General features: G+C 46.0%; 1 protein-coding gene across 7 annotated transcripts in view; it reads left to right on the top strand.

Moving 5' to 3' along the window:
- Nucleotides 1–26,139, top strand: part of MAPRE3 (microtubule associated protein RP/EB family member 3) — a 118,112-nt gene that overhangs the window by 36,547 nt on the left and 55,426 nt on the right. For 6 of the 7 annotated variants that reach the window (XR_013222011.1, XM_077291902.1, XM_077291903.1 and 3 more), the window contains exon 2: nucleotides 11,063–11,116. The gene's annotated coding sequence lies outside the window, so the exon portion shown is untranslated. Of the gene's footprint in view, nucleotides 1–5,147; nucleotides 5,469–11,062; nucleotides 11,117–26,139 lie in introns of those variants that run through there. The other variant, XM_077291899.1, reaches the window with a different exon arrangement.

The following is a 26,139-nucleotide window of genomic DNA, read 5'->3' on the forward strand; positions in this document are numbered from 1 at the left end:
TTGGTGCTTCGGCGTCCTGTACCCAAGTTTGGGTGTCTTGTTGTTCTATACTCCAGGTTTGGTGCTTTGGCGTCCTGTACCCCAGTTTGGGTGTCTTGTTCTATACCCCAGGTTTGGTGCTTCGGCCTCCTGTACCCCAGTTTGGGTGTCTTGTTGTTCTATACCCCAGGTTTGGTGCTTCGGCCTCCTGTACCCTAGGTTGGGTGTCTTGTTGTTCTATACCCCAGGTTTGGTTCTTCGGCCTCCTGTACCCTAGTTTGGGTGTCTTGTTGTTCTATACCCCAGGTTTGGTGCTTCGGCCTCCTGTACCCCAGTTTGGGTGTCTTGTTGTTCTATACCCCAGGTTTGGTGCTTCGGCGTCCTGTACCCAAGTTTGGGTGTCTTGTTGTTCTATACTCCAGGTTTGGTGCTTTGGCGTCCTGTACCCCAGTTTGGGTGTCTTGTTCTATACCCCAGGTTTGGTGCTTCGGCCTCCTGTACCCTAGTTTGGGTGTCTTGTTGTTCTATACCCCAGGTTTGGTTATTCGGCCTCCTGTACCCTAGTTTGGGTGTCTTGTTGTTCTATACCCCAGGTTTGGTGCTTCGGCCTCCTGGACCCTAGTTTGGGTGTCTTGTTGTTCTATACCCCAGGTTTGGTGCTTTGGCCTCCTGTACCCTAGTTTGGGTGCCTTGTTCTATACCCCAGGTTTTGTGCTTCGGCCTGCTGTACCCCAGTTTGGGTGTTTTGTTGTTCTATACCCCAGGTTTGGTGCTTCGGCCTCCTGTACCCTAGTTTGGGTGCCTTGTTCTATACCCCAGGTTTTGTGCTTCGGCCTCCTGTACCCCAGTTTGGGTGTCTTGTTGTTCTGTACGCCAGGTTTTGTGCTTCGGCCTCCTGTACCCCAGTTTGGGTGCCTTGTTCTATACCCCAGGTTTGGTGCTTCGGCGTTCTGTACCCCAGTTTGGGTATCTAGTTGTTCTATACCTCAGGTTTGGTGCTTCAGCCTCCTGTACCCCAGTTTGGGTGTCTTGTTGTTCTATACCCCAGGTTTGGTGCTTCGGCGTTCTGTACCCCAGTTTGGGTGTCTTGTTGTTCCATACCCTAGGTTTGGTGCTTTGGCGTCCTGTACCCCAGTTTGGGTGCCTTGTTCTATACCCCAGGTTTGGTGCTTCGGCGTCCTGTACCCCAGTTTGGGTGTCTTGTTGTTCTATACCCCAGGTTTGGTGCTTCGGCGTCCTGTACCCCAGTTTGGGTGCCTTGTTCTATACCCCAGGTTTGGTGCTTCGGCGTCCTGTACCCCAGTTTGGGTGTCTTGTTGTTCTATACCCCAGGTTTGGTGTTTCGGCATTCTGTACCCCAGTTTGGGTGTCTTGTTGTTCTGTACCCCAGGTTTGGTGCTTTGGCATCCTGTACCCCAGTTTGGGTGCCTTGTTCTATACCCCAGGTTTGGTGCTTCGGCGTCTTGTACCCCAGTTTGGGTGTCTTGTTGTTCTATACCCCAGGTTTGTTGCTTCGGCGTCCTGTACCCAAGTTTGGGTGTCTTGTTGTTCTATACTCCAGGTTTGGTGCTTTGGCCTCCTGTACCCCAGTTTGGGTGTCTTGTTGTTCTATACCCCAGGTTTGGTGCTTCGGCCTCCTGGACCCTAGTTTGGGTGTCTTGTTGTTCTATACCCCAGGTTTGGTGCTTTGGCGTCCTGTACCCTAGTTTGGGTGCCTTGTTCTATACCCCAGGTTTTGTGCTTCGGCCTCCTGTACCCCAGTTTGGGTGTCTTGTTGTTCTGTACGCCAGGTTTTGTGCTTTGGCCTCCTGTACCCCAGTTTGGGTGTCTTGTTGTTCTGTACCCCAGGTTTGGTGCTTCGGCCTCCTGTACCCTAGTTTGGGTGTCTTGTTCTATACCCCAGGTTTGGTGCTTCGGCCTCCTGTACCCTAGTTTGGGTGCCTTGTTCTATACCCCAGGTTTTGTGCTTCGGCCTCCTGTACCCCAGTTTGGGTGTCTTGTTGTTCTGTACGCCAGGTTTGGTGCTTTGGCGTCCTGTACCCCAGTTTGGGTGTCTTGTTGTTCTGTACCCCAGGTTTGGTGCTTCGGCCTCCTGTACCCTAGTTTGGGTGTCTTGTTGTTCTATACCCCAGGTTTGGTGCTTCGGCCTCCTGTACCCTAGTTTGGGTGTCTTGTTGTTCTATACCCCAGGTTTGGTGCTTTGGCCTCCTGTACCCCAGTTTGGGTGTCTTGTTGTTCTGTACGCCAGGTTTTGTGCTTCGGCCTCCTGTACCCCAGTTTGGGTGTTTTGTTGTTCTGTACCCCAGGTTTGGTGCTTCGGCCTCCTGTACCCCAGTTTGGGTGTCTTGTTCTATACCCCAGGTTTCGTGCTTCGGCGTCCTGTACCCCAGTTTGGGTGTCTTGTTGTTCTATACCCCAGGTTTGGTGCTTCAGCCTCCTGTACCCCAGTTTGGGTGTCTTGTTGTTCTATACCCCAGGTTTGGTGCTTCGGCCTCCTGTACCCCAGTTTGGGTGTCTTGTTCTATACCCCAGGTTTGGTGTTTCGACCTCCTGTACCCCAGTTTGGGTGTCTTGTTCTATACCCCAGGTTTGGTGTTTCGACCTCCTGTACCCCAGTTTGGGTGTCTTGTGCTATACCCCAGGTTTGGTGCTTCGGCCTCCTGTACCCCAGTTTGGGTGTCTTGTTGTTCTGTACCCCAGGTTTCGTGCTTTGGCCTCCTGTACCCCAGTTTGTTATGTCTTGTTGTTCTATACCCCATTTTTGGTGCTTCGGCTTCCTGTACCCCAGTTTGGGTGTCTTGTTGTTCTATACCTCAGGTTTGGTGCTTCGGCCTCCTGTACCCCAGTTTGGGTGTCTTGTTGTTCTATACCCCAGGTTTCGTGCTTTGGCCTCCTGTACCCCAGTTTGTTATGTCTTGTTGTTCTATACCCCATTTTTGGTGCTTCGGCTTCCTGTACCCCAGTTTGGGTGTCTTGTTGTTCTATACCCCAGGTTTGGTGCTTCGGCCTCCTGTACCCCAGTTTGGGTGTCTTGTTGTTCTATACCCCAGGTTTGGTGCTTCGGCCTCCTGTACCCCAGTTATCGTTATGTCTCTCTTTTGGTTGGAGGGTTGCTGTTTGCAGTGTTTTTTTTTTATTCCATTGATTATTGACCCTGTACTTTTAATAATGATTGCCATCAGTACATCAGTTATCTGTAGTGAATTTCACTGCTGACCATCCTGACTGTTCGTGATGCAAATGTTGAGTCAGCAGAAACTCGTGGCTGCCATTTAGGGACCACTGTTGCATATAAAGGGTTAATTGCATGTGCACCAGTAAAAGGTGCCGATTCCAAGATGTCTTTATGGGATCGTAGTGTAAGTGGCCCAACATGAGGCCGAGGAGTGTAAAGGGGGACTCTCCCCTACCGGTATATATGGGGTAAATGAAGATTTCTGACCCTATAATTGGGGATCCTAATCTGACACTGTCCATTGGAAATGCCAATCTCATACTGTTTATAGGGTGTCTAGCTAACACTGTTTATAGGGGACTTTTGGTGGCACTATTTATATGGTACCTCTGGGTGGCTTTGTAGGTGACCTTTGGAGGGCACTGTTTGTAGGGGATCTTTGGGTGGCTCTGGGTGACCAATGACTCTCTGTAGGGCAACTCTGGGTAGATGTTTGTAGGGCACCTCTGGATAGCTTTATTTGTAGGATTCCTCTAAGTGGCACTGTTTGTAGGGGACCTTTGGGTGACTATACAGGGGACAGTTTGTAGGGCATCTCTGGGTAGCTCAGATTGTTGGGCATCCCTTGGAGTTCAGTTTGTAGTGCATCTCTGGGGGCATCTCTATGGGTCTCAGTTTGTAGGGCATCTCTGGGTGCTCAGTTTGTCGGACATCTCTGAGGGATCTCTGTTTGTAGGGCATCTCTGGGGAGCATCTCTAGGTCTCAGTTTATAGGGCATCTCTGAGGGGCTCAGTCAGGCGTCCCTTGAAGTTCAGTTTGTAGGGGCTGAGTTTGTAGGGCATCTCTGGGAGGCATCTCTAGGGAGCACAGTTTGTAGGGCATCTCTGGGTGCTCAGTTTGTTGGACATCTCTGAGGGATCTCTGTTTGTAGGGCATCTCTGGGAGGCATCTCTAGGGAGCACAGTTTATAGGGCATCTCTGGGTGCTCAGTTTGTCGGACATCTCTGAGGGATCTCTGTTTGTAGGGCATCTCTGGGAGGCATCTCTAGGGAGCACAGTTTATAGGGCATCTCTGGGTGCTCAGTTTGTCGGACATCTCTGAGGGATCTCTGTTTGTAGGGCATCTCTGGGAGGCATCTCTAGGGAGCACAGTTTATAGGGCATCTCTGGGTGCTCAGATTGTCGGACATCTCTGAGGGATCTCTGTTTGTAGGGCATCTCTGGGGAGCATCTCTAGGTCTCAGTTTGTAGGGCATCTCTGAGGGGCTCAGTCAGGCGTCCCTTGGAGTTCGTTTGTAGGGGCTGAATTTGTAGGGCATCTCTGGGGGCTTAGTTTGTCGGACATCTCTGAGGGATCTCTGTTTGTAGGGCATCTCTGGGGAGCATCTCTATGGGTCTCAGTTTGTAGGGCATCTCTGAGGGGCTCAGTCGGGCGTCCCCTGGAGTTCAGTTTGTAGGGGCTGAGTTTGTAGAGCATCTCTGGGGCACTCAGTTTATGGAGGAACTTCACCATAACTTACTTTGGTGCTTTACATGGAAAACCTTGACGTCTCCCCAATCCTCCTCCTGAACAGTAGGTAATATACAGTATAATACTGGTGCTGTCACATATCCTGGGTTTCTCACCATTGCAGCCTGTGTGCTGCCTACGCTGCGGGTGGTGGCGGGGTCAGGTGCTTGTGTACACAATGTGCATTGTTACCTGCTCTGAGCGCGGTCTTGTTTGTAGCGACACGAGGGAGCGCACGGGGACAATATGGACAATGTGTGAGCACATTCCAGTCCGGGGAGCTGGGGAACATTCCTGTAGCTTTGTGGACTGCAGAACATTTGTCACTTTACTCCTCTTCTTGTATTAGTGATTTCCAGTATTTCCAGCATTCTCACTACTTTATAAAATGGTTGATACCAGGGAGCAATAGATCAGTACTCCAGTGGGAGAATACACATTGTCGATCTAGTGCCCTGGACAATAACCCTTTGTAGCCTTTCCTTCTATATTGGGGGCTTGTTCAGGATGTTTCTTTGTGGGGTCAGTACTAATACTGTATCTCCTTGTGTATCGCTCTGTGTATTCCCTACTCCCTATCTATAAATGTCCTCCTGTATCAAGAGCACCTTGAAGTTAGCAGAGAATACACAGTGTCTCCGTAACCAAGGACGAGACCTCGTAAACATGGACACTTCTGGGGAGCTGCTGCTAGTTCCTGGTGGTGGACACATTGCTGTGGAGGCTCCTTGGTGTAGGTCACCTTCTGAAGGAACCCTGACTGCAGAAGATACAAGAGAGAACACGGGAAGAGAAATGTTCAGGTAGGTACACACGCCTAGGTTAGGATTGGAGCTCCGTCTTAGGCTACGTTCACATTAGCGTTAAGCTAATGTGCGTCGGGTTTGCGTCGGCGACGCATGCGTCATGCGCCCCCTATACTTAACATGGGGGACGCATGCGTTTTTTTTTGTTGCGTTGTGCCACACATGCGTCTTTTTTGCCGCAAGCGTCGGACCAAGAAAACGCAACAAGTTGCATTTTTCTTGCGTCCGATTTTCGGCAAAAACCGACGCATGCGTCGCAAAACGCAGCGTTTTTGCGTGCGTTTTGCCGCGTTTTTGCGTGTGTTGTGCGTTGCGTCGCCGACGCAGCGGCGCACAACGCTAGTGTGAACGTAGCCATACATGTGCGACCACTGCTCCTCTCCTTGTTGGATGGAGGGTATTCGGGTTTAGTTATTCTAGTACACAAAAGATAAATATCTTGGTACCGTGTTAGCCAGTAGATAGAAAAATATGTAGAACTGAGAGTCCTCAGTAGTTGATACCTTTTAATGGCTAACTGAAAAGATGGTAAGAAATTGCAAGCTTTCGAGACTACACAGGTCTCTTCATCAGGCATAGACTGTCTTAGTAGTCTCGAAAGCTTGCAATTTCTTACCATCTTTTCAGTTAGTCATTAAAAGGTATCAACCACTGAGGACTCAATTCTAAATAGTTCTTCTAGTACTGTAGTTATGGAAGTTGCAGTTATCAACCAGTGAGACCCAGTCCTGGTTATAGGACTTCTAGAAACCTTCTGAGCTGCACATCTAACCTATGGGACGGGATTAGAAATCCTTCGTGTTGTCACGAATGTGTGAGATTGTGTCGTGAACCATCCTTCACCTGCCGGTTACTGCAGTGATCCTTCTCGGGCAGATCCATCCGACGGGTGGATGCAGTTACACCTTCACTCGATGTGAGACGTGAGGTGACCCAGGCTGTGCTGGAAGCGTCCATGGTTAGATGTACGGCAGTATCGTCATCTCACGCTCTCACATCTGTGTATCTCATTGATCTTTCTATTTACAGCTCTCTTGTTCTGGATCGTGAATTTTCAATGTGTTTCTTGTGGTTGTAATGTGTCATTTTGGAGTTTGTGTGACGTTCCCCTTATGAATATTATGCTCCTTTTTTCAGTAAATCTCCATGATGTGGAGTGCGAGTCGTGCAGAGCAGGACGGGGATCTCATGTATGACAGTGACAAGTTTATAGCTGTGCGATCATCAGCCCCCTGTCCACAAAATTACATCATTTCCCGGTCTTTTACTTGCTCTCGTTTTCCAAGTAGTATCTGTTCTCGGGAATCTGGGTGACAACTCCTGCTCCTCGGTTCCTCCCCTGCCCTTAGTATGTGGCTCATTTTCTGATGCTTAGGAAGTCTAAAAAGGCTGCGAATCTCCTGAGAAATGACATGTTCGTCAGGTGAAATGATTTTTAAGCTGCCTTAAAATTGATCGTACGTGACAGCTCATCTTCCGGTGTAACCAGTACATTCTCCCGACAAGTATGACGATACAGATTTATACAGCAACCACTAGGGGGAGCTCACTGCATACAGATTTATACAGAAACCACTAGGGGGAGCTCACTGCATACAGATTTATACAGAAACCACTAGGAAGAGCTCACTGCATACAGATTTATACAGAAACCACTAGGGGGAGCTCACTACATACAGATTTATACAGTCACCACTAGGAAGAGCTCACTGCATACAGATTTATACAGCCACCACTAGGGGGAGCTCAGTACATACATATTTATACAGTCACCACTAGGAAGAGCTCACTACATACAGATTTATACAGCCACCACTAGGGGGAGCTCAGTACATACATATTTATACAGTCACCACTAGGAAGAGCTCACTACATACAGATTTATACAGCAACCACTAGGGGGAGCTCACTGCATACAGATTTATACAGAAACCACTAGGAAGAGCTCACTGCATACAGATTTATACAGAAACCACTAGGGCGAGCTCAGTACATACATATTTATACAGTCACCACTAGGGGGAGCTCACTACATACAGATTTATACAGCCACCACTAGGGGGACCTCACTGCATACAGATTATACAGCCACCACTAGGAGGAGCTCACTACATACAGATTATACAGCCACCACTAGGGGAGCTCACTACATACAGATTATACAGCCACCACTAGGGGAAGCTCTCTGCATACAGATTTATACAGCCACCACTAGGGGAAGCTCACTGCATACAGGTTTATACAGCCACCACTAGGGGGAGCTCACTGCATACAGATTTATATAGCCGCCACTAGGGGGAGCTCACTACATATAGGTTTATACAGTCACCACTAGAGGGAGCTCACTACATGCACATTTACACAGCCACCACTAGGGGGAGCTCACTACATACAGATTATACAGCCACCACTAGGGGAGCTCACTACATACAGATTATACAGCCACCACTAGGGGAAGCTCACTGCATACAGGTTTATACAGCCACCACTAGGGGGAGCTCACTGCATACAGATTTATATAGCCGCCACTAGGGGGAGCTCACTACATATAGGTTTATACAGTCACCACTAGAGGGAGCTCACTACATGCACATTTACACAGCCACCACTAGGGGGAGCTCACTACATACAGATTTATACAGCCACCACTAGGGGAGCTCACTACATACAGATTATACAGCCACCACTAGGAGGAGCTCACTATATACAGAGTTATACAGCCAACATCAGAGGGAGCTCACTGCATGCACGTGTACACAGCCATCACTATGTGGAGCTTCCTCCATAGTCTGCACACTGCATTTGTCATTTCTGTGCTGCATTGGTGCCCCTAGTGGTGGATTCAGATACTATGTGTGCACAGTTAAAATCTACTATATAATTGTCTAAGGGTCACTTCCGTATTTCTGTCTGTCCTTCTGTCTGTCACAGATATTCATTGGTTGCGGCCTCTGTCTGTCATGGAATCCAAGTCGCTGATTGGTTGTGGCAAAACGCCCACGACCATTGCCACGACCAATCAGCGACGGGCACAGTCCGGCGGCAACATGGCCGCACCTTCCTCCCCGCAGTCAGTGCCCGCTCCATACTCCCCTCCAGTCAGCGCTCACACAGGGTTAATGCCAGCGTTAATGGACCGCGGTGTAACACACTCCATTAACGCAGCTATTAACCCTGTGTGACCAATTTTTTTACTATTGATGATGCCTAAGCTGCATCAATAGTATAAAGATCGGTTACAAATAATAATAATAAAAAAAAGGTTATTCTCACCCTCCGACGTGGCGCGGTGTCCTTGGCAGTGCAAGCGGCAGGTTCCGGTGCCAAGGATGCTATGCGAGAAGGACCTGCCATGACGTCACAGTCATGTGACCGCGACGTCATCACAGGTCCTGCGCTCATACCATCCCTGGGACCGGAAGCTGCCGCGTGCACCACACACCGGCGCCAGGACTTCAACGGCACTTCGGAAGGTGAGTATATGTTTATTTTTTATTTTACGTCACTGGGCAATATACTACGTGGCTGACCAATATACTACATACTACGTGGCTGGGCAGTATACTATGTGGCTGGGCAATATACTACGTGGACATGCATATTCTAGAATACCTGATGTGTTAGAATCGGGCCACCATCTAGTATTATATAATGAGAACCAACAGCTCCATCAACAGCAGCCTGTTAATAGTTTCTGTATAAAAGTATTAGCATTTTGTCCACTGTCTTGGAGAATGGGCAATTAGGAGATGCTGGAATTTATCCATTTAGAAGGTAGAGCACCATTTATAAAGGGAAGAATAACACAAGGAGTGAACAATGTCGCTGTCGCCGTACTGAAGCTTTTATGGGATTTCACAATTAGCGTTCCATCAGGAATGTCCAACTCAAGTAGACTGAGGGCAGAATTAAAAGCATGGACAAAGCTGTGGGCCAACCTTCATATTTATTAAAAAAAATGTCTACAATTTAGTTTTTTTTTCAATATCTTCAAATGACAATTAACTTTTTCATATGGAAACTAACTTAAAGGGGGTCGTTCCACAAACAAAGTACATTTTAATTAATAGATATTAGAATACAATTTTGGTATATAATGTTATGTAAGAGCAGTAAAAAGGATAAGGCCCAATGGCTTAATTTAAATATGTAATAAAGGATAAAAAAAAACCCTTGAATAATACAGATAGTAAAGTATGATGCAAAGAAAATGCCCTCAAACGCAGTAATGATTCCACCACAGTGCATTTCTCCACACACACGGTATGATGTACCGCCCCTCCCTTAATCCCCCCAACAAAGTATGGTGACCCCATCACAGTATGATTCTCCAACTGTAATCCCCACATAGCCCTCCATACAGTATAATGGGCACAAAAAGTCCTCCATACAGTATAATGGTGCCACATAGTGCTCCATACGGTATAATGGATCCCACATAGTGCTCCATGCAGTATAATGAATCCCACATAGTGCTCCATACAGTATAATGATCCCACATAGTGCTCCATACAGTATAATGGGCCTCACATAGTCTTCCATTCAGTGTAATGGGACCACATAGTGCTCCATACAGTATAATGGCCCCACATAGTGCTCCATACAGTGTAATGGGCCCCACATAGTCCTCCATACAGTATAATGGGCCTCACATAGTCCTCCATACAGTATAATGGGCCTCACATAGTCCTCCATACAGTATAATGGGCCTCACATAGTCCTCCATGCTGTAAAATGGTCCCACATAGTGCTCTGTACAATATAATGGTCCTCACATAGTTCTCCATACAGTATAATGGGCCTCACATAGTCCTCCATACAGCAAAATGGCCCCACGTAGTGCTCTATACAATATAATGGGCCCCACATAGTCCTCTGCACAGTACAATGGCCCCACATAGTTCTCTATGCAGTATAATGGCCCCACATATTGCTCCATACAGTATAATGGGCTTCACATCGTCCTCCATATAGTATAATGGCCCCACATAGTCCACCATACAGTATAATACCACCACATAGTGCTCCATACAGTATAATGGCCCCACATAGTCTTCTATGCAGTATAATGGCCCCATGTCGTCCTCTATGCAGTATAATGGCCCCACATAGTCCTCTATGCAGTATAATGGCCCCACATAGTCCACCATACAGTATAATGGCCCCACATAGTGCTCTATGCAGTATAATGGGCCTCACGTCGTCCTCCATACAGTATAATGGAATGACGTCATCCCGCTGTGCTGAGACGTCAGATGCAGAGGGGGAATGAGGAGAGACAAAGCGTCCGACTCCCTCTTCCATCATTGTTTTCACCTGTATTGGCATTTAGGAGTATATTCGGCATTGCGGGCCAAAAGTACTCTGGGGACCCGCCTGGCATCGCGGGCAAAATATACTCACCCTGCAGGCCAGAGTTTGACATATGTGCGTTAAATGAAAGTCTTGAACTTGCAGAGCCCCCGGCAGGATCCCGTCCGCTGCTCTCCCAGCTGATGTCAGCTCTGTACATAGTCACATATCATTGGAGCTGCATATGGCGGAGTGCGCAGGACTCCTCTCACAGTGACTCTCCTCTCTTCTCTCTGCAGGGATTTCTGCTGCGCTGATCTGTCCAGAAATTAGAGATACCTATATGCAGAAAGGTAAGCGACTGCTTCATCCGCTGCTCTCCCCTCGTCACCCCTTTTTTTCCTCCAGGTTTTCACTATGGAGTCTGTTACGTATTCCGGTGGAAGGCTTCCACTGTCTTGTCAGTCCAGAACATGTAGGAGCTTTTAAACTTCTATGTGTGTCTTTATTTTGGGGATTAGATGGCCTTATTCGATTCAGACTTTCCCTTATGCCCCCTTCACACTTCCATTTTTTATGTCCGTTTTTTTTGTATGGTGGTGCACACATGTCAAGTTTTTGACAAAGACCGTGTGTCCATGTGAAAACCCACAGACATGTCAGACACGTACACCCTAATGACACACGGCGTGACATGTACCGGCAGTACAGTTCGTGCTGTTCCCTGGGATGGGAGTTGTATTCAGCACCCGCTGTGTTCATTCTGTGTAAAATTAAGAATTAAATAAAAAAATGGCGTGGGCTCCAGGTAATTTTCATAACATGCAGAGGGAAAGCCGACAGTTGGGGGCTATTAATAATCTGGGACAAGGGACAATACCCCTTAAGGTTCCCAGGCTATATTAATAACAGCTCGCAGCTGTCTGCACAGCCTTTACTGGTGAATTTATGGAGGACCTAAGAAAAAAATGATGTAGTGTCCCCCTATCAATTCAAACCAGCAAAGGCTGAACAGACAGCTGTGGGCTGATATTAATAGCCCGGGAAAAGGCCAAAGATATTGCCCCCTCCCTGACTACCAACATCAGCTCTCAGCCGCCCCAGAAGTGGCGCATCCATAATATGTACCAAATCTGGCACTTAGCCTCGCTCTTCCCACTTGTCCTGGTGCGGTGGCAAGTAAGGTAATAGTATTGGATGTCAGCCTTCTATTGTCAGGTGACATCAATCCCAGGATTTAGTAATCAAGAGGTGTCCATAAGACACCCCCATTACTAACCCCATTCTAAATTTGTTAATATACACACGGCAAGAATAAAATCCTTCACGTGAAATAAAGCTCAACACCCTGTTTTATACATTTGTTTAAGAATAAAAAACAAACTTATACTCACCTATATGCCTAAAATCCAATGAAGCCCACGTCCCCTGTAAAAAACAACAAAAATAAACAACCATATCCCTCACCTGTCCCACGTAAAGATAACCATACCGTCCCATGCCAAAATCCATCTCTGCGACATCTGTTTTTCAAACTGAACAGTGGCATGATACGACCATCCAGATTCAAATCTAGGAGACCATGAGCTGCTGAGAACGCAGCGTCAATGACCAGCGGTGACATCATAGAGGTTACTGCCGGTCACTGAAGCTGCATTCACACGCTCAGTTCACTGTGCTCACGGTGCTAGTGGTGATCTGCTAGAGGTCACCACAGTTCATGGGGCCACTCACAGTGAACTGAGCATGGGAACGCTTCTTATGGATGCGCCATTCCTGTGGTGGCTGAGGGCTGATGTTGATAGCCTGGGGAGGGGGGGTCAATATCCCTGGCCTCTTCCTAGGTTATTAATATCAGCCCACAGCTGTCTGTTTAGCCTTTGCTGGTTAGATTTTATAGGGGGACCCTGCGCAATTTTTTTTCTGGAGTCCCCCCGTATATTCACTAGTAAAGGCTAAGCAAACAGCTGTGAGGTGTTATTAATAACCTGGGAACCTTATGGAGTATTATCCCTTGTCCCCGATAATTAACATCAGCCCCCAGCTATCGGCTTTCCCTCTGCTGGTTATGAAAATAACGCGGGAGCCCACGCCTTCTTTTTTTAATTTAATTCTAAATTTTACACACGATGTACACAGTGTGTGCTGAATACAACTCCCATCATTGTCTCCTGGTCGCGCTAATCTCAGGGAGACTAGGCAACAATGATGAGAGCTGCCTTCAGCAGCCAGCGTGTGGGATCAGCGCAAACTGTGCCGCTTCTTCCCAGGCACCGGTATGTGTGACTCGGGACAGCACATGGATACACGGATGTGACATATGTACCTACAGATGGCACATGGATACGCTGTTCTATGCTGATAATTCACCAGATAGATGGCGCTATTCTATTCTGATAATTCACCAGATAGATTGGGCTATTCTATTGCGATTATGCACTAGACAGGACTATTCTATTTATACTAATTTTCATGATTGTCCACTAGATGGCGCTTTACAATACTTATTATTTTCTCACCAGAGGACGCTTTGCTAGATATCGCCGTACTATGCTTTCATATTGTTAATTATACAAAAGATGGTGCTTTACTGTATATTATTTATCCACTACATGGTATTATACAATACTTGATTTGATTATTTATCACTAGATTAGATCGTTTGTTATAATATACGATAATGTGGTTATGTCTTCCCTGAATATGTTATAAAGAGTTTGCAGATAAGAATCATTCCAGGGAGTACAAAAATGACTAATTGTTTTCCTGTGCCCCCTATTACTCATTGATGTCATGTGCCCCCTATTAGTCATTATTGTCCTGTCCCCCCCTATTACACACTGTTGTCCTGTGCCCCCTATTACTCATTATTGTCCTGTGCCCCCTATTACTCACTGTTCTCCTGTGCCCCCTGTTACTCACTGTTCTCCTGTGCCCCCTGTTACTCACTGTTCTCCTGTGCCCCCTTTTACTGACTGTTGTCCTGTGCCCCCTATTACTAATTGATGTCATGTGCCCCCTATTACTCATTATTGTCCCGTCCCCCCTATTACTCACTGTTGTTCTGTGCCCCCTATTACTCACGGTTGTGCTTTCCCCCTTTTACTCACTGTTGTCCTGTGCCCTCTTTGTCCTGTCCCCCCATTACACACTGTTCTCCTGTTTCCCCTATTACTCATTATTGCTGTGCCCCTTATTACTCATTATTGTCCTGTGCCCCCTATTACTCATTATTGTCCTGTGCCCCCTATTACCCATTGTTGTCCTGGTCCGCCTTTTACTCACTGTTTTCCTGTCCCCTCTATTACTCATTATTGTCCTGTGCCCCCTATTACTCATTGCTGTGCTGTGCCCCCTATTACTCATTATTGTCCTGAGCCCCCTATTACTCATTGCTGTGCTGTGCCCCCTATTACTCATTATTGTCCTGTGCCCCCTATTACCCATTGTTGTCCTGTCCCGCCTTTTACTCACTGTTGTCCTGTCCCCCTATTACTCATTATTGTCCTGTGCCCCCTATTACTCATTGCTGTGCTGTGCCCCCTATTACTCATTATTGTCCTGTGCCCCCTATTACCCATTGTTGTCCTGTCCCGCCTTTTACTCACTGTTGTCCTGTCCCCCTATTACTCATTATTGTCCTGTGCCCCCTATTACTCATTATTGTCCTGTGCCCCCTATTACTCATTGATGCGCTGTGCCCCCTATTACCCATTATTGTCCTGTCCCCCTTTTTACTCACTGTTGTCCTGTGCCCCCTTTTACTCACTGTTGTCCTGTACCCCCTATTACTCATTATTGTCCTGTGCCCCCTGTTACTCACTGTTGTCCTGTGCCCCCTATTACCCATTGTTGTCCTGTCCCGCCTTTTACTCACTGTTGTTCTGTGCCCCTATTACTCATTGATGCGCTGTGCCCCCTATTACCCATTATTGTCCTGTCCTCCTTTTTACTCACTGTTGTCCTGTGCCCCCTATTACCCATTATTGTTCTGTGCCCCCTTTTACTCACTGTTGTCCTGTGCCCCCTATTACCCATTATTGTTCTGTGCCCCCTTTTACTCACTGTTGTCCTGTGCCCCCTTTTACTCACTGTTGTCCTGTGCCCCCTATTACTCATTATTGTCCTGTGCCCCCTATTACTCATTGCTGTGCTGTGCCCCCTATTACTCATTATTGTCCTGTGCCCCCTATTATTCATTGCTGTGCTGTGCCCCCTATTACCCATTATTGTCCTGTCCCCCTTTTTACTCACTGTTGTCCTGTGCCCCCTTTTACTCACTGTTGTCCTGTACCCCCTATTACTCATTATTGCCCTGTGCCCCCTATTACTCATTATTGTCCTGTGCTCCTATTACCCATTATTGTCCTGTGCCCCCTATTACCCATTATTGTCCTGTCCCGCCTTTTACTCACTGTTGTCCTGTGCCCCCTATTACTCATTATTGTTCTGTGCCCCCTTTTACTCACTGTTGTCCTGTGCCCCCTTTTACTCACTGTTGTCCTGTGCCCCCTATTACTCATTATTGTCCTGTGCCCCCTATTACCCATTGTTGTCCTGTCCCGCCTTTTACTCACTGTTGTCCTGTCCCCCCTATTACTCATTATTGTCCTGTGCCCTCTTACTCATTATTGTCCTGTGCCCCCTATTACTCATTGATGCGCTGTGCCCCCTATTACCCATTATTGTCCTGTCCTCCTTTTTACTCACTGTTGTCCTGTGCCCCCTATTACCCATTATTGTTCTGTGCCCCCTTTTACTCACTGTTGTCCTGTGCCCCCTTTTACTCACTGTTGTCCTGTGCCCCCTATTACTCATTATTGTCCTGTGCCCCCTATTACCCATTGTTGTCCTGTCCCGCCTTTTACTCACTGTTGTCCTGTCCCCCCTATTACTCACTGTTGTCCTGTGCCCCCTATTACTCATTATTGTCCTGTGCCCCCTATTACTCATTATTGTCCTGTGCCCCCTATTACCCATTGTTGTCCTGTCCCGCCTTTTACTCACTGTTGTCCTGTCCCGCCTTTTACTCACTGTTGTCCTGTCCCCCCTATTACTCATTATTGTCCTGTAGCCCCTATTACTCATTATTGTCCTGTGCCCCCTATTACTCATTATTGTCCTGTGCCCCCTATTACCCATTGTTGTCCTGTGCCCCCTATTACTCATTATTGTCCTGTGCCCCCTATTACTCATTGATGCGCTGTGCCCCCTATTACCCATTATTGTCCTGTCCCCCTTTTTACTCACTGTTGTCCTGTGCCCCCTTTTACTCACTGTTGTCCTGTACCCCCTATTACTCATTATTGTCCTGTGCCCCCTGTTACTCACTGTTGTCCTGTGCCCCCTATTACCCATTGTTGTCCTGTCCCGCCTTTTACTCACTGTTGTTCTGTGCCCCTATTACTCATTGATGCGCTGTGCCCCCTATTACCCATTATTGTCCTGTCCTCCTTTTTACTCACTGTTGTCCTGTGCCCCCTATTACCCATTATTGTTCTGTGCCCCCTTTTACTCACTGTTGTCCTGTGCCCCCTATTACCCATTATTGTTCTGTGCCCCCTTTTACTCACTGTTGTCCTGTGCCCCCTTTTACTCACTGTTGTCCTGTGCCCCCTATTACTCATTATTGTCCTGTGCCCCCTATTACTCATTGCTGTGCTGTGCCCCCTATTACTCATTATTGTCCTGTGCCCCCTATTACTCACTGTTGTCCTGTGCCCCCTATTACTCATTATTGTCCTGTAGCCCCTATTACTCATTATTGTCCTGTGCCCCCTATTACTCATTATTGTCCTGTGCCCCCTATTATTCATTGCTGTGCTGTGCCCCCTATTACCCATTATTGTCCTGTCCCCCTTTTTACTCACTGTTGTCCTGTGCCCCCTTTTACTCACTGTTGTCCTGTACCCCCTATTACTCATTATTGCCCTGTGCCCCCTATTACTCATTATTGTCCTGTGCTCCTATTACCCATTATTGTCCTGTGCCCCCTATTACCCATTATTGTCCTGTCCCGCCTTTTACTCACTGTTGTCCTGTGCCCCCTATTACTCATTATTGTTCTGTGCCCCCTTTTACTCACTGTTGTCCTGTGCCCCCTTTTACTCACTGTTGTCCTGTGCCCCCTATTACTCATTATTGTCCTGTGCCCCCTATTACCCATTGTTGTCCTGTCCCGCCTTTTACTCACTGTTGTCCTGTCCCCCCTATTACTCATTATTGTCCTGTGCCCTCTTACTCATTATTGTCCTGTGCCCCCTATTACTCATTGATGCGCTGTGCCCCCTATTACCCATTATTGTCCTGTCCTCCTTTTTACTCACTGTTGTCCTGTGCCCCCTATTACCCATTATTGTTCTGTGCCCCCTTTTACTCACTGTTGTCCTGTGCCCCCTTTTACTCACTGTTGTCCTGTGCCCCCTATTACTCATTATTGTCCTGTGCCCCCTATTACCCATTGTTGTCCTGTCCCGCCTTTTACTCACTGTTGTCCTGTCCCCCCTATTACTCACTGTTGTCCTGTGCCCCCTATTACTCATTATTGTCCTGTGCCCCCTATTACTCATTATTGTCCTGTGCCCCCTATTACCCATTGTTGTCCTGTCCCGCCTTTTACTCACTGTTGTCCTGTCCCGCCTTTTACTCACTGTTGTCCTGTCCCCCCTATTACTCATTATTGTCCTGTAGCCCCTATTACTCATTATTGTCCTGTGCCCCCTATTACTCATTATTGTCCTGTGCCCCTATTACCCATTGTTGTCCTGTGCCCCCTATTACTCATTATTGTCCTGTGCCCCCTATTACCCATTGTTGTCCTGTCCCGCCTTTTACTCACTGTTGTCCTGTCCCCCCTATTACTCACTGTTGTCCTGTGCCCCCTATTACTCATTATTGTCCTGTAGCCCTTATTACTCATTGCTGTGCTGTGCCCCCTATTACTCATTATTGTCCTGTGCCCCCTATTACCCATTGTTGTCCTGTCCCGCCTTTTACTCACTGTTGTCCTGTGCCCCCTATTACCCATTATTGTTCTGTGCCCCCTTTTATTCACTGTTGTACTGTGCCCCCTTTTACTCACTGTTGTCCTGTCCCCCTTTTTACTCACTGTTGTCCTGTGCCCCCTATTACTCATTATTGTCCTGTGCCCCCTATTACTCACTGTTGTCCTGTGCCCCCTATTACCCATTATTGTCCTGGCCCCCCTATTACTCACTGTTGTCCTGTGCCCCCTATTACTCATTATTGTCCTGTGCCCCCTTTTACTCACTGTTGTCCTGTGCCCCCTATTACTCATTATTGTCCTGTGCCCCCTATTACTCACTGTTGTCCTGTGCCCCCTATTACCCATTATTGTCCTGTCCCCCCTATTACTCACTGTTGTCCTGTGCCCCCTATTACTCATTATTGTCCTGTGCCCCCTTTTACTCACTGTTGTCCTGTGCCCCCTATTACTCATTATTGTCCTGTGCCCCCTGTTACTCATTGTCCTGTGCCCCCTATTGCTCATTGCTGCAGATGTAGACCATCTCCCCCAAACTGTGGCTTCAGAGTAGATTCGGCATGGAAACGCCTCTCCTGCTCGATGTGGCCGAAGACTGAATGAACAATGAAGGATGATCCTGCTCTTTCTTGTATTAAAAAGTATCAAAAAACTTTATTCCAAAAAACTTTCGATAAACTTGTCCATGTCAGAACATCCAAGCAATGTGCAGTTTGTTCTTTTGTGACGCGTTGACGCGTTTCAGACCTTAATCCTGGAGGAAGCCTCTATGGAGCGTATCCCTGCTGACGTGGAGAATGGTGCTCCCATTGTGGAGGATGAGAGCGCTGATCACTGGTAATTACCAGGACATGTGAGATCAGCGCCAGAAGGAAATCAAAAAGAGAAACCTATAACGACGATATCACAAACACAATGGCACAATGGGTCCATCTGCTCAGAGACGGTGACACAGAAACAATGGAAAAATGGACTCCTGGAACAGCAGCAAAGCTTCAAGAGCAGAAAAAAAACAAAACAACCTAAGGGTATGTGCACACGTCCGGATTTCTTGCAGAAATTTCCTGAAGAAAACCGGAAATTTTCTGCAAGAAATCCGCATTTTTTTTTGCGTTTTTTTTCGCAGTTTTTTTAGCATTCTGCAAGCGTAATTAGCTTGCAGAATGCTAAAGTTTTCCAAGCGATCTGTAGCATCGCTTGGAAAACTGACTGACAGGTTGGTCACCCTTGTCAAACATAGCGTTTGGCAAGTGTGACCAACTTTTTACTATAGATGCAGCTTATGCAGCATCAATAGTAAAAGATAGAATGTTTAAAAATAATAAAAAAATAAAAAAATGCTTATACTCACCCAGACATCTCCTCAGCGGCGTCCGTTCCTCTTCCTATAGCTGGTCTGTGCGCGCAGGACCTTCCATGACGTCGCGGTCATGTGAGCGGTCATGTGGGCGGTCACATGACCGCTCACGACCAATCACAAGACAGTGACATCATCACAGGTCCTTCACCGCACAGCAGCTATAGGAACCGAAGCGGCAGCATGCAGCGGTGAGGTGGGAACACTGCGGGGGACATCGAAGGTGAGTATATGACTATTTTTTATTTTAATTCTTTTATTTTTGACCACTTATATGGTGCCCAGTGCGTGGCGGAGAGTCTCCTCTCCTCCACCCTGGGTACCAACCGCACATAATCTGCTTACTTCCCGCATGGTGTGCACAGCCCCGTGCGGGAAGTAAGCAGAACAATGGACTCCTATGTGTGCGGAATCCCCGCAATTCCGCATTTTTAATGAACATGTTGCTTTTTTTTCCGCGATGCGATTTTTTCGCGGAAAAAATTGCAACATTTGCACACAAAATGCGGAATACACGGTAAATAATAGGAGGCATATGTTAGCGTTTTTTTCACGTTTTTATCGCGGTTTTATAGCGGAAAAAACGCGAAAAAAAATCCTGACGTGTGCACATGGCCTAAAAGTTCAATTCGCCCACTTTTCACCCATTAAAAATAAAGGTAATAATTAGCGATGAGCGAATATACTCGTTACTTGAGATTTCCTGAGCACGCTCGGGGGTCCTCCGAGGATTTTTTAGTGCTCGGAGATTTAGTTTTTCTTGCCGCTGCTGAATGGTTTACATCTGTTAGCCAGCATAAGTACATGTGGGGGTTGCCTGGTTGCTAGAGTATGGCCACATGTACAGTTAGGTCCATATATATTTGGACAGAGACAACATTTTTCTAATTTTGGTTATAGACATTACCACAATGACTTTTAAACAAAACGATTCAGATGCAGTTGAAGTTCAGACTTTCAGCTTTCATTTGAGGGTATCCTCATTAAAATTGGATGAAGGGTTTAGGAGTTTCAGCTCCTTAACATGTGCCACCCTGTTTTTAAAGGGACCAAAAGTAATTGGACAGATTCAATAATTGTAAATAAAATGTTCATTTTTAGTACTTGGTTGAAAACCCTCTGTTGGCAATGACTGCCTGAAGTCGTGAACTCATCGACATCACCAGACGCTGTGTTTCCTCCTTTTTGATGCTCTGCCAGGCCTTCACTGCGGTGGTTTTCAGTTGCTGTTTGTTTGTCGCCTTTCTGTCTGAAGTTTAGTCTTTAACAAGTGAAATGCTGCTCAGTTGGGTTGAGATCAGGTGACTGACTTGGCCATTCAGGAATATTCCACTTCTTTGCTTTAATAAACTCCTGGTTGCTTTGGCTTTATGTTTTGGGTCATTGTCCATCTGTAGTATGAAACGACGACCCATCAGTTTGGCTGCATTTGGCTGGATCTGGGCACACAGTATGGCGGCTCTGAAGACCTCAGAATTCATTCCTGTGTCACATCATCCATAAACACTAGTGACCCAGTGCCACTGGCAGCCATGCATGCCCAAGCCATCACACTGCCTCCGCCGTGTTTTACAGATGATGTGGTATGCTTTGGATCATGAGCTGGACCACGCCTTCGCCATACTTTTCTCTTTCCATCATTCTGGTAGAGGTTGATCTTGGTTTCATCTGTCCAAAGAATGTTCTTCCAGAACTGTGCTGGCTTTTTTAGATGTTTTTAGCCTTTTTCTTCTTGATGCTTATGAGTGGCTGCACCGTGCAGTGAACCCTCTGTAGTTACTTCCATGCAGTCTTCTCTTTATGGTAGATTTGGATATTGATACGCCGACCTCCTGGAGAGTGTTGGTCACTTGGTTGGCTGTTGTGAAGGGGTTTCTCTTCACCACGGAGATTATTCTGCGATCATCCACCACTGTTGTCTTCCGTGGCCGCCCAGGTCTTTTTGCATTGATGAGTTCACCAGTGCTTTCTTTCTTTCTCAGGATGTACCAAACTGTACATTTTGCCACTCCTAATATTGTAGCAATTTCTCGGATGGGTTTTTTTCAGTTTTTGCAGCTTAAGGATGGCTTGTTTCACCTACATGGAGAGCTCCTTTACCGCATGTTTACTTCACAGCAAAACCTTCCAAATGCAGCACCACACCTCAAATCAACTCCAGGCCTTTTATCTGCTTGAGAATGACATAATGAAGGGATTGCCCACACCTGTCCATGAAATAGCCTTGGAGTCAATTGTCCAATTACTTTTGGTCCCTTTAAAAAACAGGGTGGCACATGTTAAGGAGCTGAAACTCCTAAACCCTTCATCCAATTGTAATGTGGATACCCTCAAATGAAAGCTGAAAGTCTGAACTTCAACTGCATCTGAATTGTTTTGTTTAAAATTCATTGTAGTAATGTCTATAACCAAAATTAGAAAAATGTCTCTGTCCAAATATACATGGACCTAAGTGTACTTATGCTGGCTAACAGATGTAAACCATTCAGCTGCGGCAAGAAAAACGAAAACTCCGAGCACTAAAAAATACTCGGAGGACCCCCGAGCATGCTCGAGAAATCTCGAGTAACAAGTATATTCGCTCATCACTAGTAATAAAATAAAATTACACATACACGCATGGCTGCATTCAGAAAAGTCTTATCTATCAAAATGTAAAATCAATAAACCCGAACAGTAAACGGCATGACGAGAAAAAAATCAAGAATAACAAAATGAGGTTTTATTGGTGGCTGCGATACCACAAAAATGCTGTAACAAGCAATAAAAACATCACGTCTGTCTCTGGGAAGAAGGGAAGGAAAAAAAACACAAAAACTGAAATTGGTTGCGTCATGAAGGGGGAAAAGGTTTTTTTTTACTTGACAATAGAAAAATATCTAAGTTGTGACGTTATCCGTGTACATCCATCCCCATGAAGCGGGGGAGATTCATCGCAGTCACCGCGGCACGGATCCCATACGTATTCCAGGATATTATATGTTTCTCGCTGTCTTTTGGGTTTGGTTTTAGGATTCATCTCACATACAGTGGTTATGGAGAGTATTCAGACCCCTTTAAATTTTTCACTCTTTGTTTCAGTGCTGCCATTTGTTAAACTGAAGAAAGTTCATTTTTTCCTCATTAATGTACACTCTGCACCCCATCTTGACTGAAAAAAAAAAACAGAAATGTAGAAATTTTTGGAAATTAAAAAAGAATTTTTATTAAAAAAGAAAAACTGAAATGTCACATGGTCATAAGTCTTCAGCCCCTTTGCTCAGACACTCATATTTAAGTCACATGCTGTCAATTTCCTTGTGATCCTCCTTGAGATGGTTCTACTCCTTCATTGGAGTCCAGCTGTGTGTAACTAAACTGATAGGACTTGATTTGGAAAGGCGCACACCTGTCTATATAAGACCTCACAGCTCACAGTGCATGTCAGACCAAATGAGAATCATGAGGTCAAAGGAACTGGCCAAGGAGCTCAGAGACAGAATTGTGGCAAGGCACAGATCTGGCCAAGGCTACAACAGAATTTCTGCAGGACTCAAGGTTCCTATGAGCACAGTGGCCTTCATAATCCTTAAATGGAAGACGTTTGGGACCACCAGAAGTTTTCCTAGACCTGGCCATCCAGCCAAACTGAGCAATCGTGGGAGAAGAGCCTTGGTGAGAGAGGTAAAGAAGAACCTCAAGATCACTGTGGCTGAGCTCCAGAGATGCAGTAGGGAGATGGGTGAAAGTTCCACAAAGTCACCTATCACTGCAGCCTCCACCAGTCAGGCCTTTATAGCAGAGTAGCCTCACGGAAGCCTCTCCTCAGTGCAAGACATATGAAAGCCCGCATAGAGTTTGCTAAAAAACACATGAAGGACTTTCAGACTATGAGAAATAAGATTCTCTGGTCTGATGAGAGGAAGATAGACCTTTTTGGTGGTAATTCTAAGCGGTATGTGTGGAGAAAACCAGGCACTGCTCATCACCTGCCCAATACAATCCCAACAGTGAAACATGGTGGAGGCAGCATCATGCTATGGGGGTTTTGTTCAGCTGCAGGGACAGGATGACTGGTTGTCATTGAAGGATACATGAATGCGGCCAAGTACAGAGATATCCTGGATGAAAATCTCTTCCAGAGTGCTTTGGATCTCAGAAGGTTCACCTTCCAACAAGACAATGACCCTAAGCCCACAGCTAAAATAACAAAGAAATGGCTTCAGACCAACTCTGTGACCATTCTTGACCGGCCCAGCCAGAGCCCTGACCTAAACCCAATGGAGCATCTCTGGAGAGACCTGAAAATGGCGTCCACCAATGTCCACCATCCAACCTGATGGAACTGGAGAGGATCTGCAAGGAAGAATGGCCGAGGATCCCCAAATCCAGGTCTGAAAAACTTGCTTCATCATTCCCAAGAAGACTCATGGCTGTACTAGCTCAAAAGGAGCTTCTACTCAATACCGAGCAAAGGGTCTGAAGACTTATGACCTTGTGATATTTCAGTTTTTATTTTTTTATTAAATTTACAAAAATGTCTAGATTTCTATTTTTTTTCAGTCCAGATGGGGTGCAGAGTGTACATTAATGAGAAAAAAAGAACTTTATAGAATTTACCAAATGGCTGCAATGAAACAAAGAGTGAAAAATATAAAGGGGTCTGAATACTTTCCGTACCCACTGCATGTTGGTAATTACTAGTGATGAGCAAGCGCGCTCCGATAAGGTGTTATACGATCCGCACTACATACAGGGATTGTCTAACAAACAGGTTATCCATGCACATGTTGCAGGCGTCTGTCAAACAGCCACGAGACATGCAGCCGTGGGGACTCAAACATAGTATTAGAGCTCGCCGAAGATGCTCTATTACCACCCAAGTGTGCTGGGATAGCACTGTGTAATACTGCTGTGTGAAACGCTGCACACAAATGGAGCTGAGCAAAACTTCGAGTTACTAACCAGGTACAAACAGGACCTAAACAATGTGACAGAGTGGGAGGTGGTTGGGGGTGGAGCCAGTCGCCGGGGAAAAGAGAAAAGGATAAACACAAGAGAAGAGAGTAATCGACCAACTAAGATCAGAGCCGCCAGGAGATCACAAAGTACCAAAGGGGCGAGACAGGGGATTGTCAGAAGTGAAGCCAGAGGTCAGAAATCTAGAAGAACAAACAAGCAGAGTAATGCATGGAGAGCAAGGAAAACCATTACAAACCAGGCACACACTCCAGAGGTCAGGCACACAGGCTAGAACAGAAAGTATAGCTGACAGCGAATCCTAGTCTGGAGTGAGTATAAATACCCCTCCCAGATCGAAAGGGAGGCCAGCAAAATTAACCCTGAGAGAACAGGACATTAACCATGTCCTAACCATGACAAGCACCTTATCAGACCATGCTCGCGCATCAGTAGTAATTATCAATAACACTGGTCAACAGCATTTTTGGTGCCAAAGATATTTCATCGAATTTGGGGTATTTTTGGGGTGCTGATTCTGAATATGTCATCAGTTTTGCCAGATTGGCTCAAGTTTTTGAGATTTTTGGTATCTTATTTATAGCACTTGTTGGTAAATGCGACGCATCATCTCATTAATTTCTTTGGATTAGTACTTGAACTGAGCAGTTCTCAATATAGTTTTGTGTTAATTAGTGTTCTAAAAGTTTGTTCATAGCTTGATTTTTGCACTAACTTTATGTTGTTGTCTGTTTTCCAGTGAAAAGCATGAACTCATCAAGAAGAAGTTGTCTTAACGATCCAGACTCATTCTGTTACATTTGTGGTGAATACACACTGCCAAAACATAGAAGAAACATAACAGACTTCGTAAAAAAAGTGTATTTTGCCTATTTTGGGGTTATGCTTGGGGACCAAGACAAGTTTTGGGCACCACACATAGTGTGCAAAGCATGTATCGAATTATTACGAAAATGGAGCAAAGGACAAAGAAAAAGCTTCAAATTTGGTGTTCCAATGGTGTGGAGAGAGCCAAATAATCATCATGATGACTGTTATTTCTGTGCAGTGCAAGTGCAAGGATTCAATAAGCAAAAGAAACGAAAATGGGAGTAACATGGAATCTGCAAGAAGGCCTGTCCCTCATTGTGAAGATGTGCCTGTACCTGTGTTTACCATAAATAACAGTCATCATGATGATTATTTGGCTCTCTCCACACCATTGGAACACCAAATTTGAAGCTTTTTCTTTGTCCTTTGCTCCATTTTCGTAATAATTCGATACATGCTTTGCACACTATGTGTGGTGCCCAAAACTTGTCTTGGTCCCCAAGCATAACCCCAAAATAGGCAAAATACACTTTTTTTACGAAGTCTGTTATGTTTCTTCTATGTTTTGGCAGTGTGTATTCACCACAAATGTAACAGAATGAGTCTGGATCGTTAAGACAACTTCTTCTTGGTGAGTTCATGCTTTTCACTGGAAAACAGACAACAACATAAAGTTAGTGCAAAAATCAAGCTATGAACAAACTTTTAGAACACTAATTAACACAAAACTATATTGAGAACTGAAAAAGAACTAACAAGAACCTTATGGCACTAGAATGATACTAAATAAAATCTTAAATTTTTATTAAGCATATATTAAAACCTTTAACCATACAACAGATAATACACACAACCGTGCACACTGTAACTGACCCTCACGCTGTGATCACTGACTTACCCTGCCTATACAGCGGAGGTTGGCACCCTAATCAGATAACGAGAGAGGCGCCCCCGCTCCTCGACGACTGGTCCTGGGGCTCCTACTTAAGCCACTAGAATAGGTGATACAGCTAAACCCCAGTCTCACGCGGTAGGAAAGTACTAAATGAGCATGGTAATTTGCTTAATGGAGCGTATTAAAAACCATGTGAGGAAAAGTGATGCCGTACCTTAAAGTGCTGACAAACAGTGCAGACAAACTAGACTAATACTGACACCTGTTCTGTGACCACCTACCTAACTGTGGAGGTTGGCGCCCTACTGTGCAGCGGAAGTGGCGCCCCCACTCGACGACGGCTCTCCCTAGC

The sequence above is a fragment of the Ranitomeya variabilis genome, chromosome 2 (genome assembly GCF_051348905.1).
Source record: "Ranitomeya variabilis isolate aRanVar5 chromosome 2, aRanVar5.hap1, whole genome shotgun sequence".
Taxonomy (NCBI): domain Eukaryota; kingdom Metazoa; phylum Chordata; class Amphibia; order Anura; family Dendrobatidae; genus Ranitomeya; species Ranitomeya variabilis.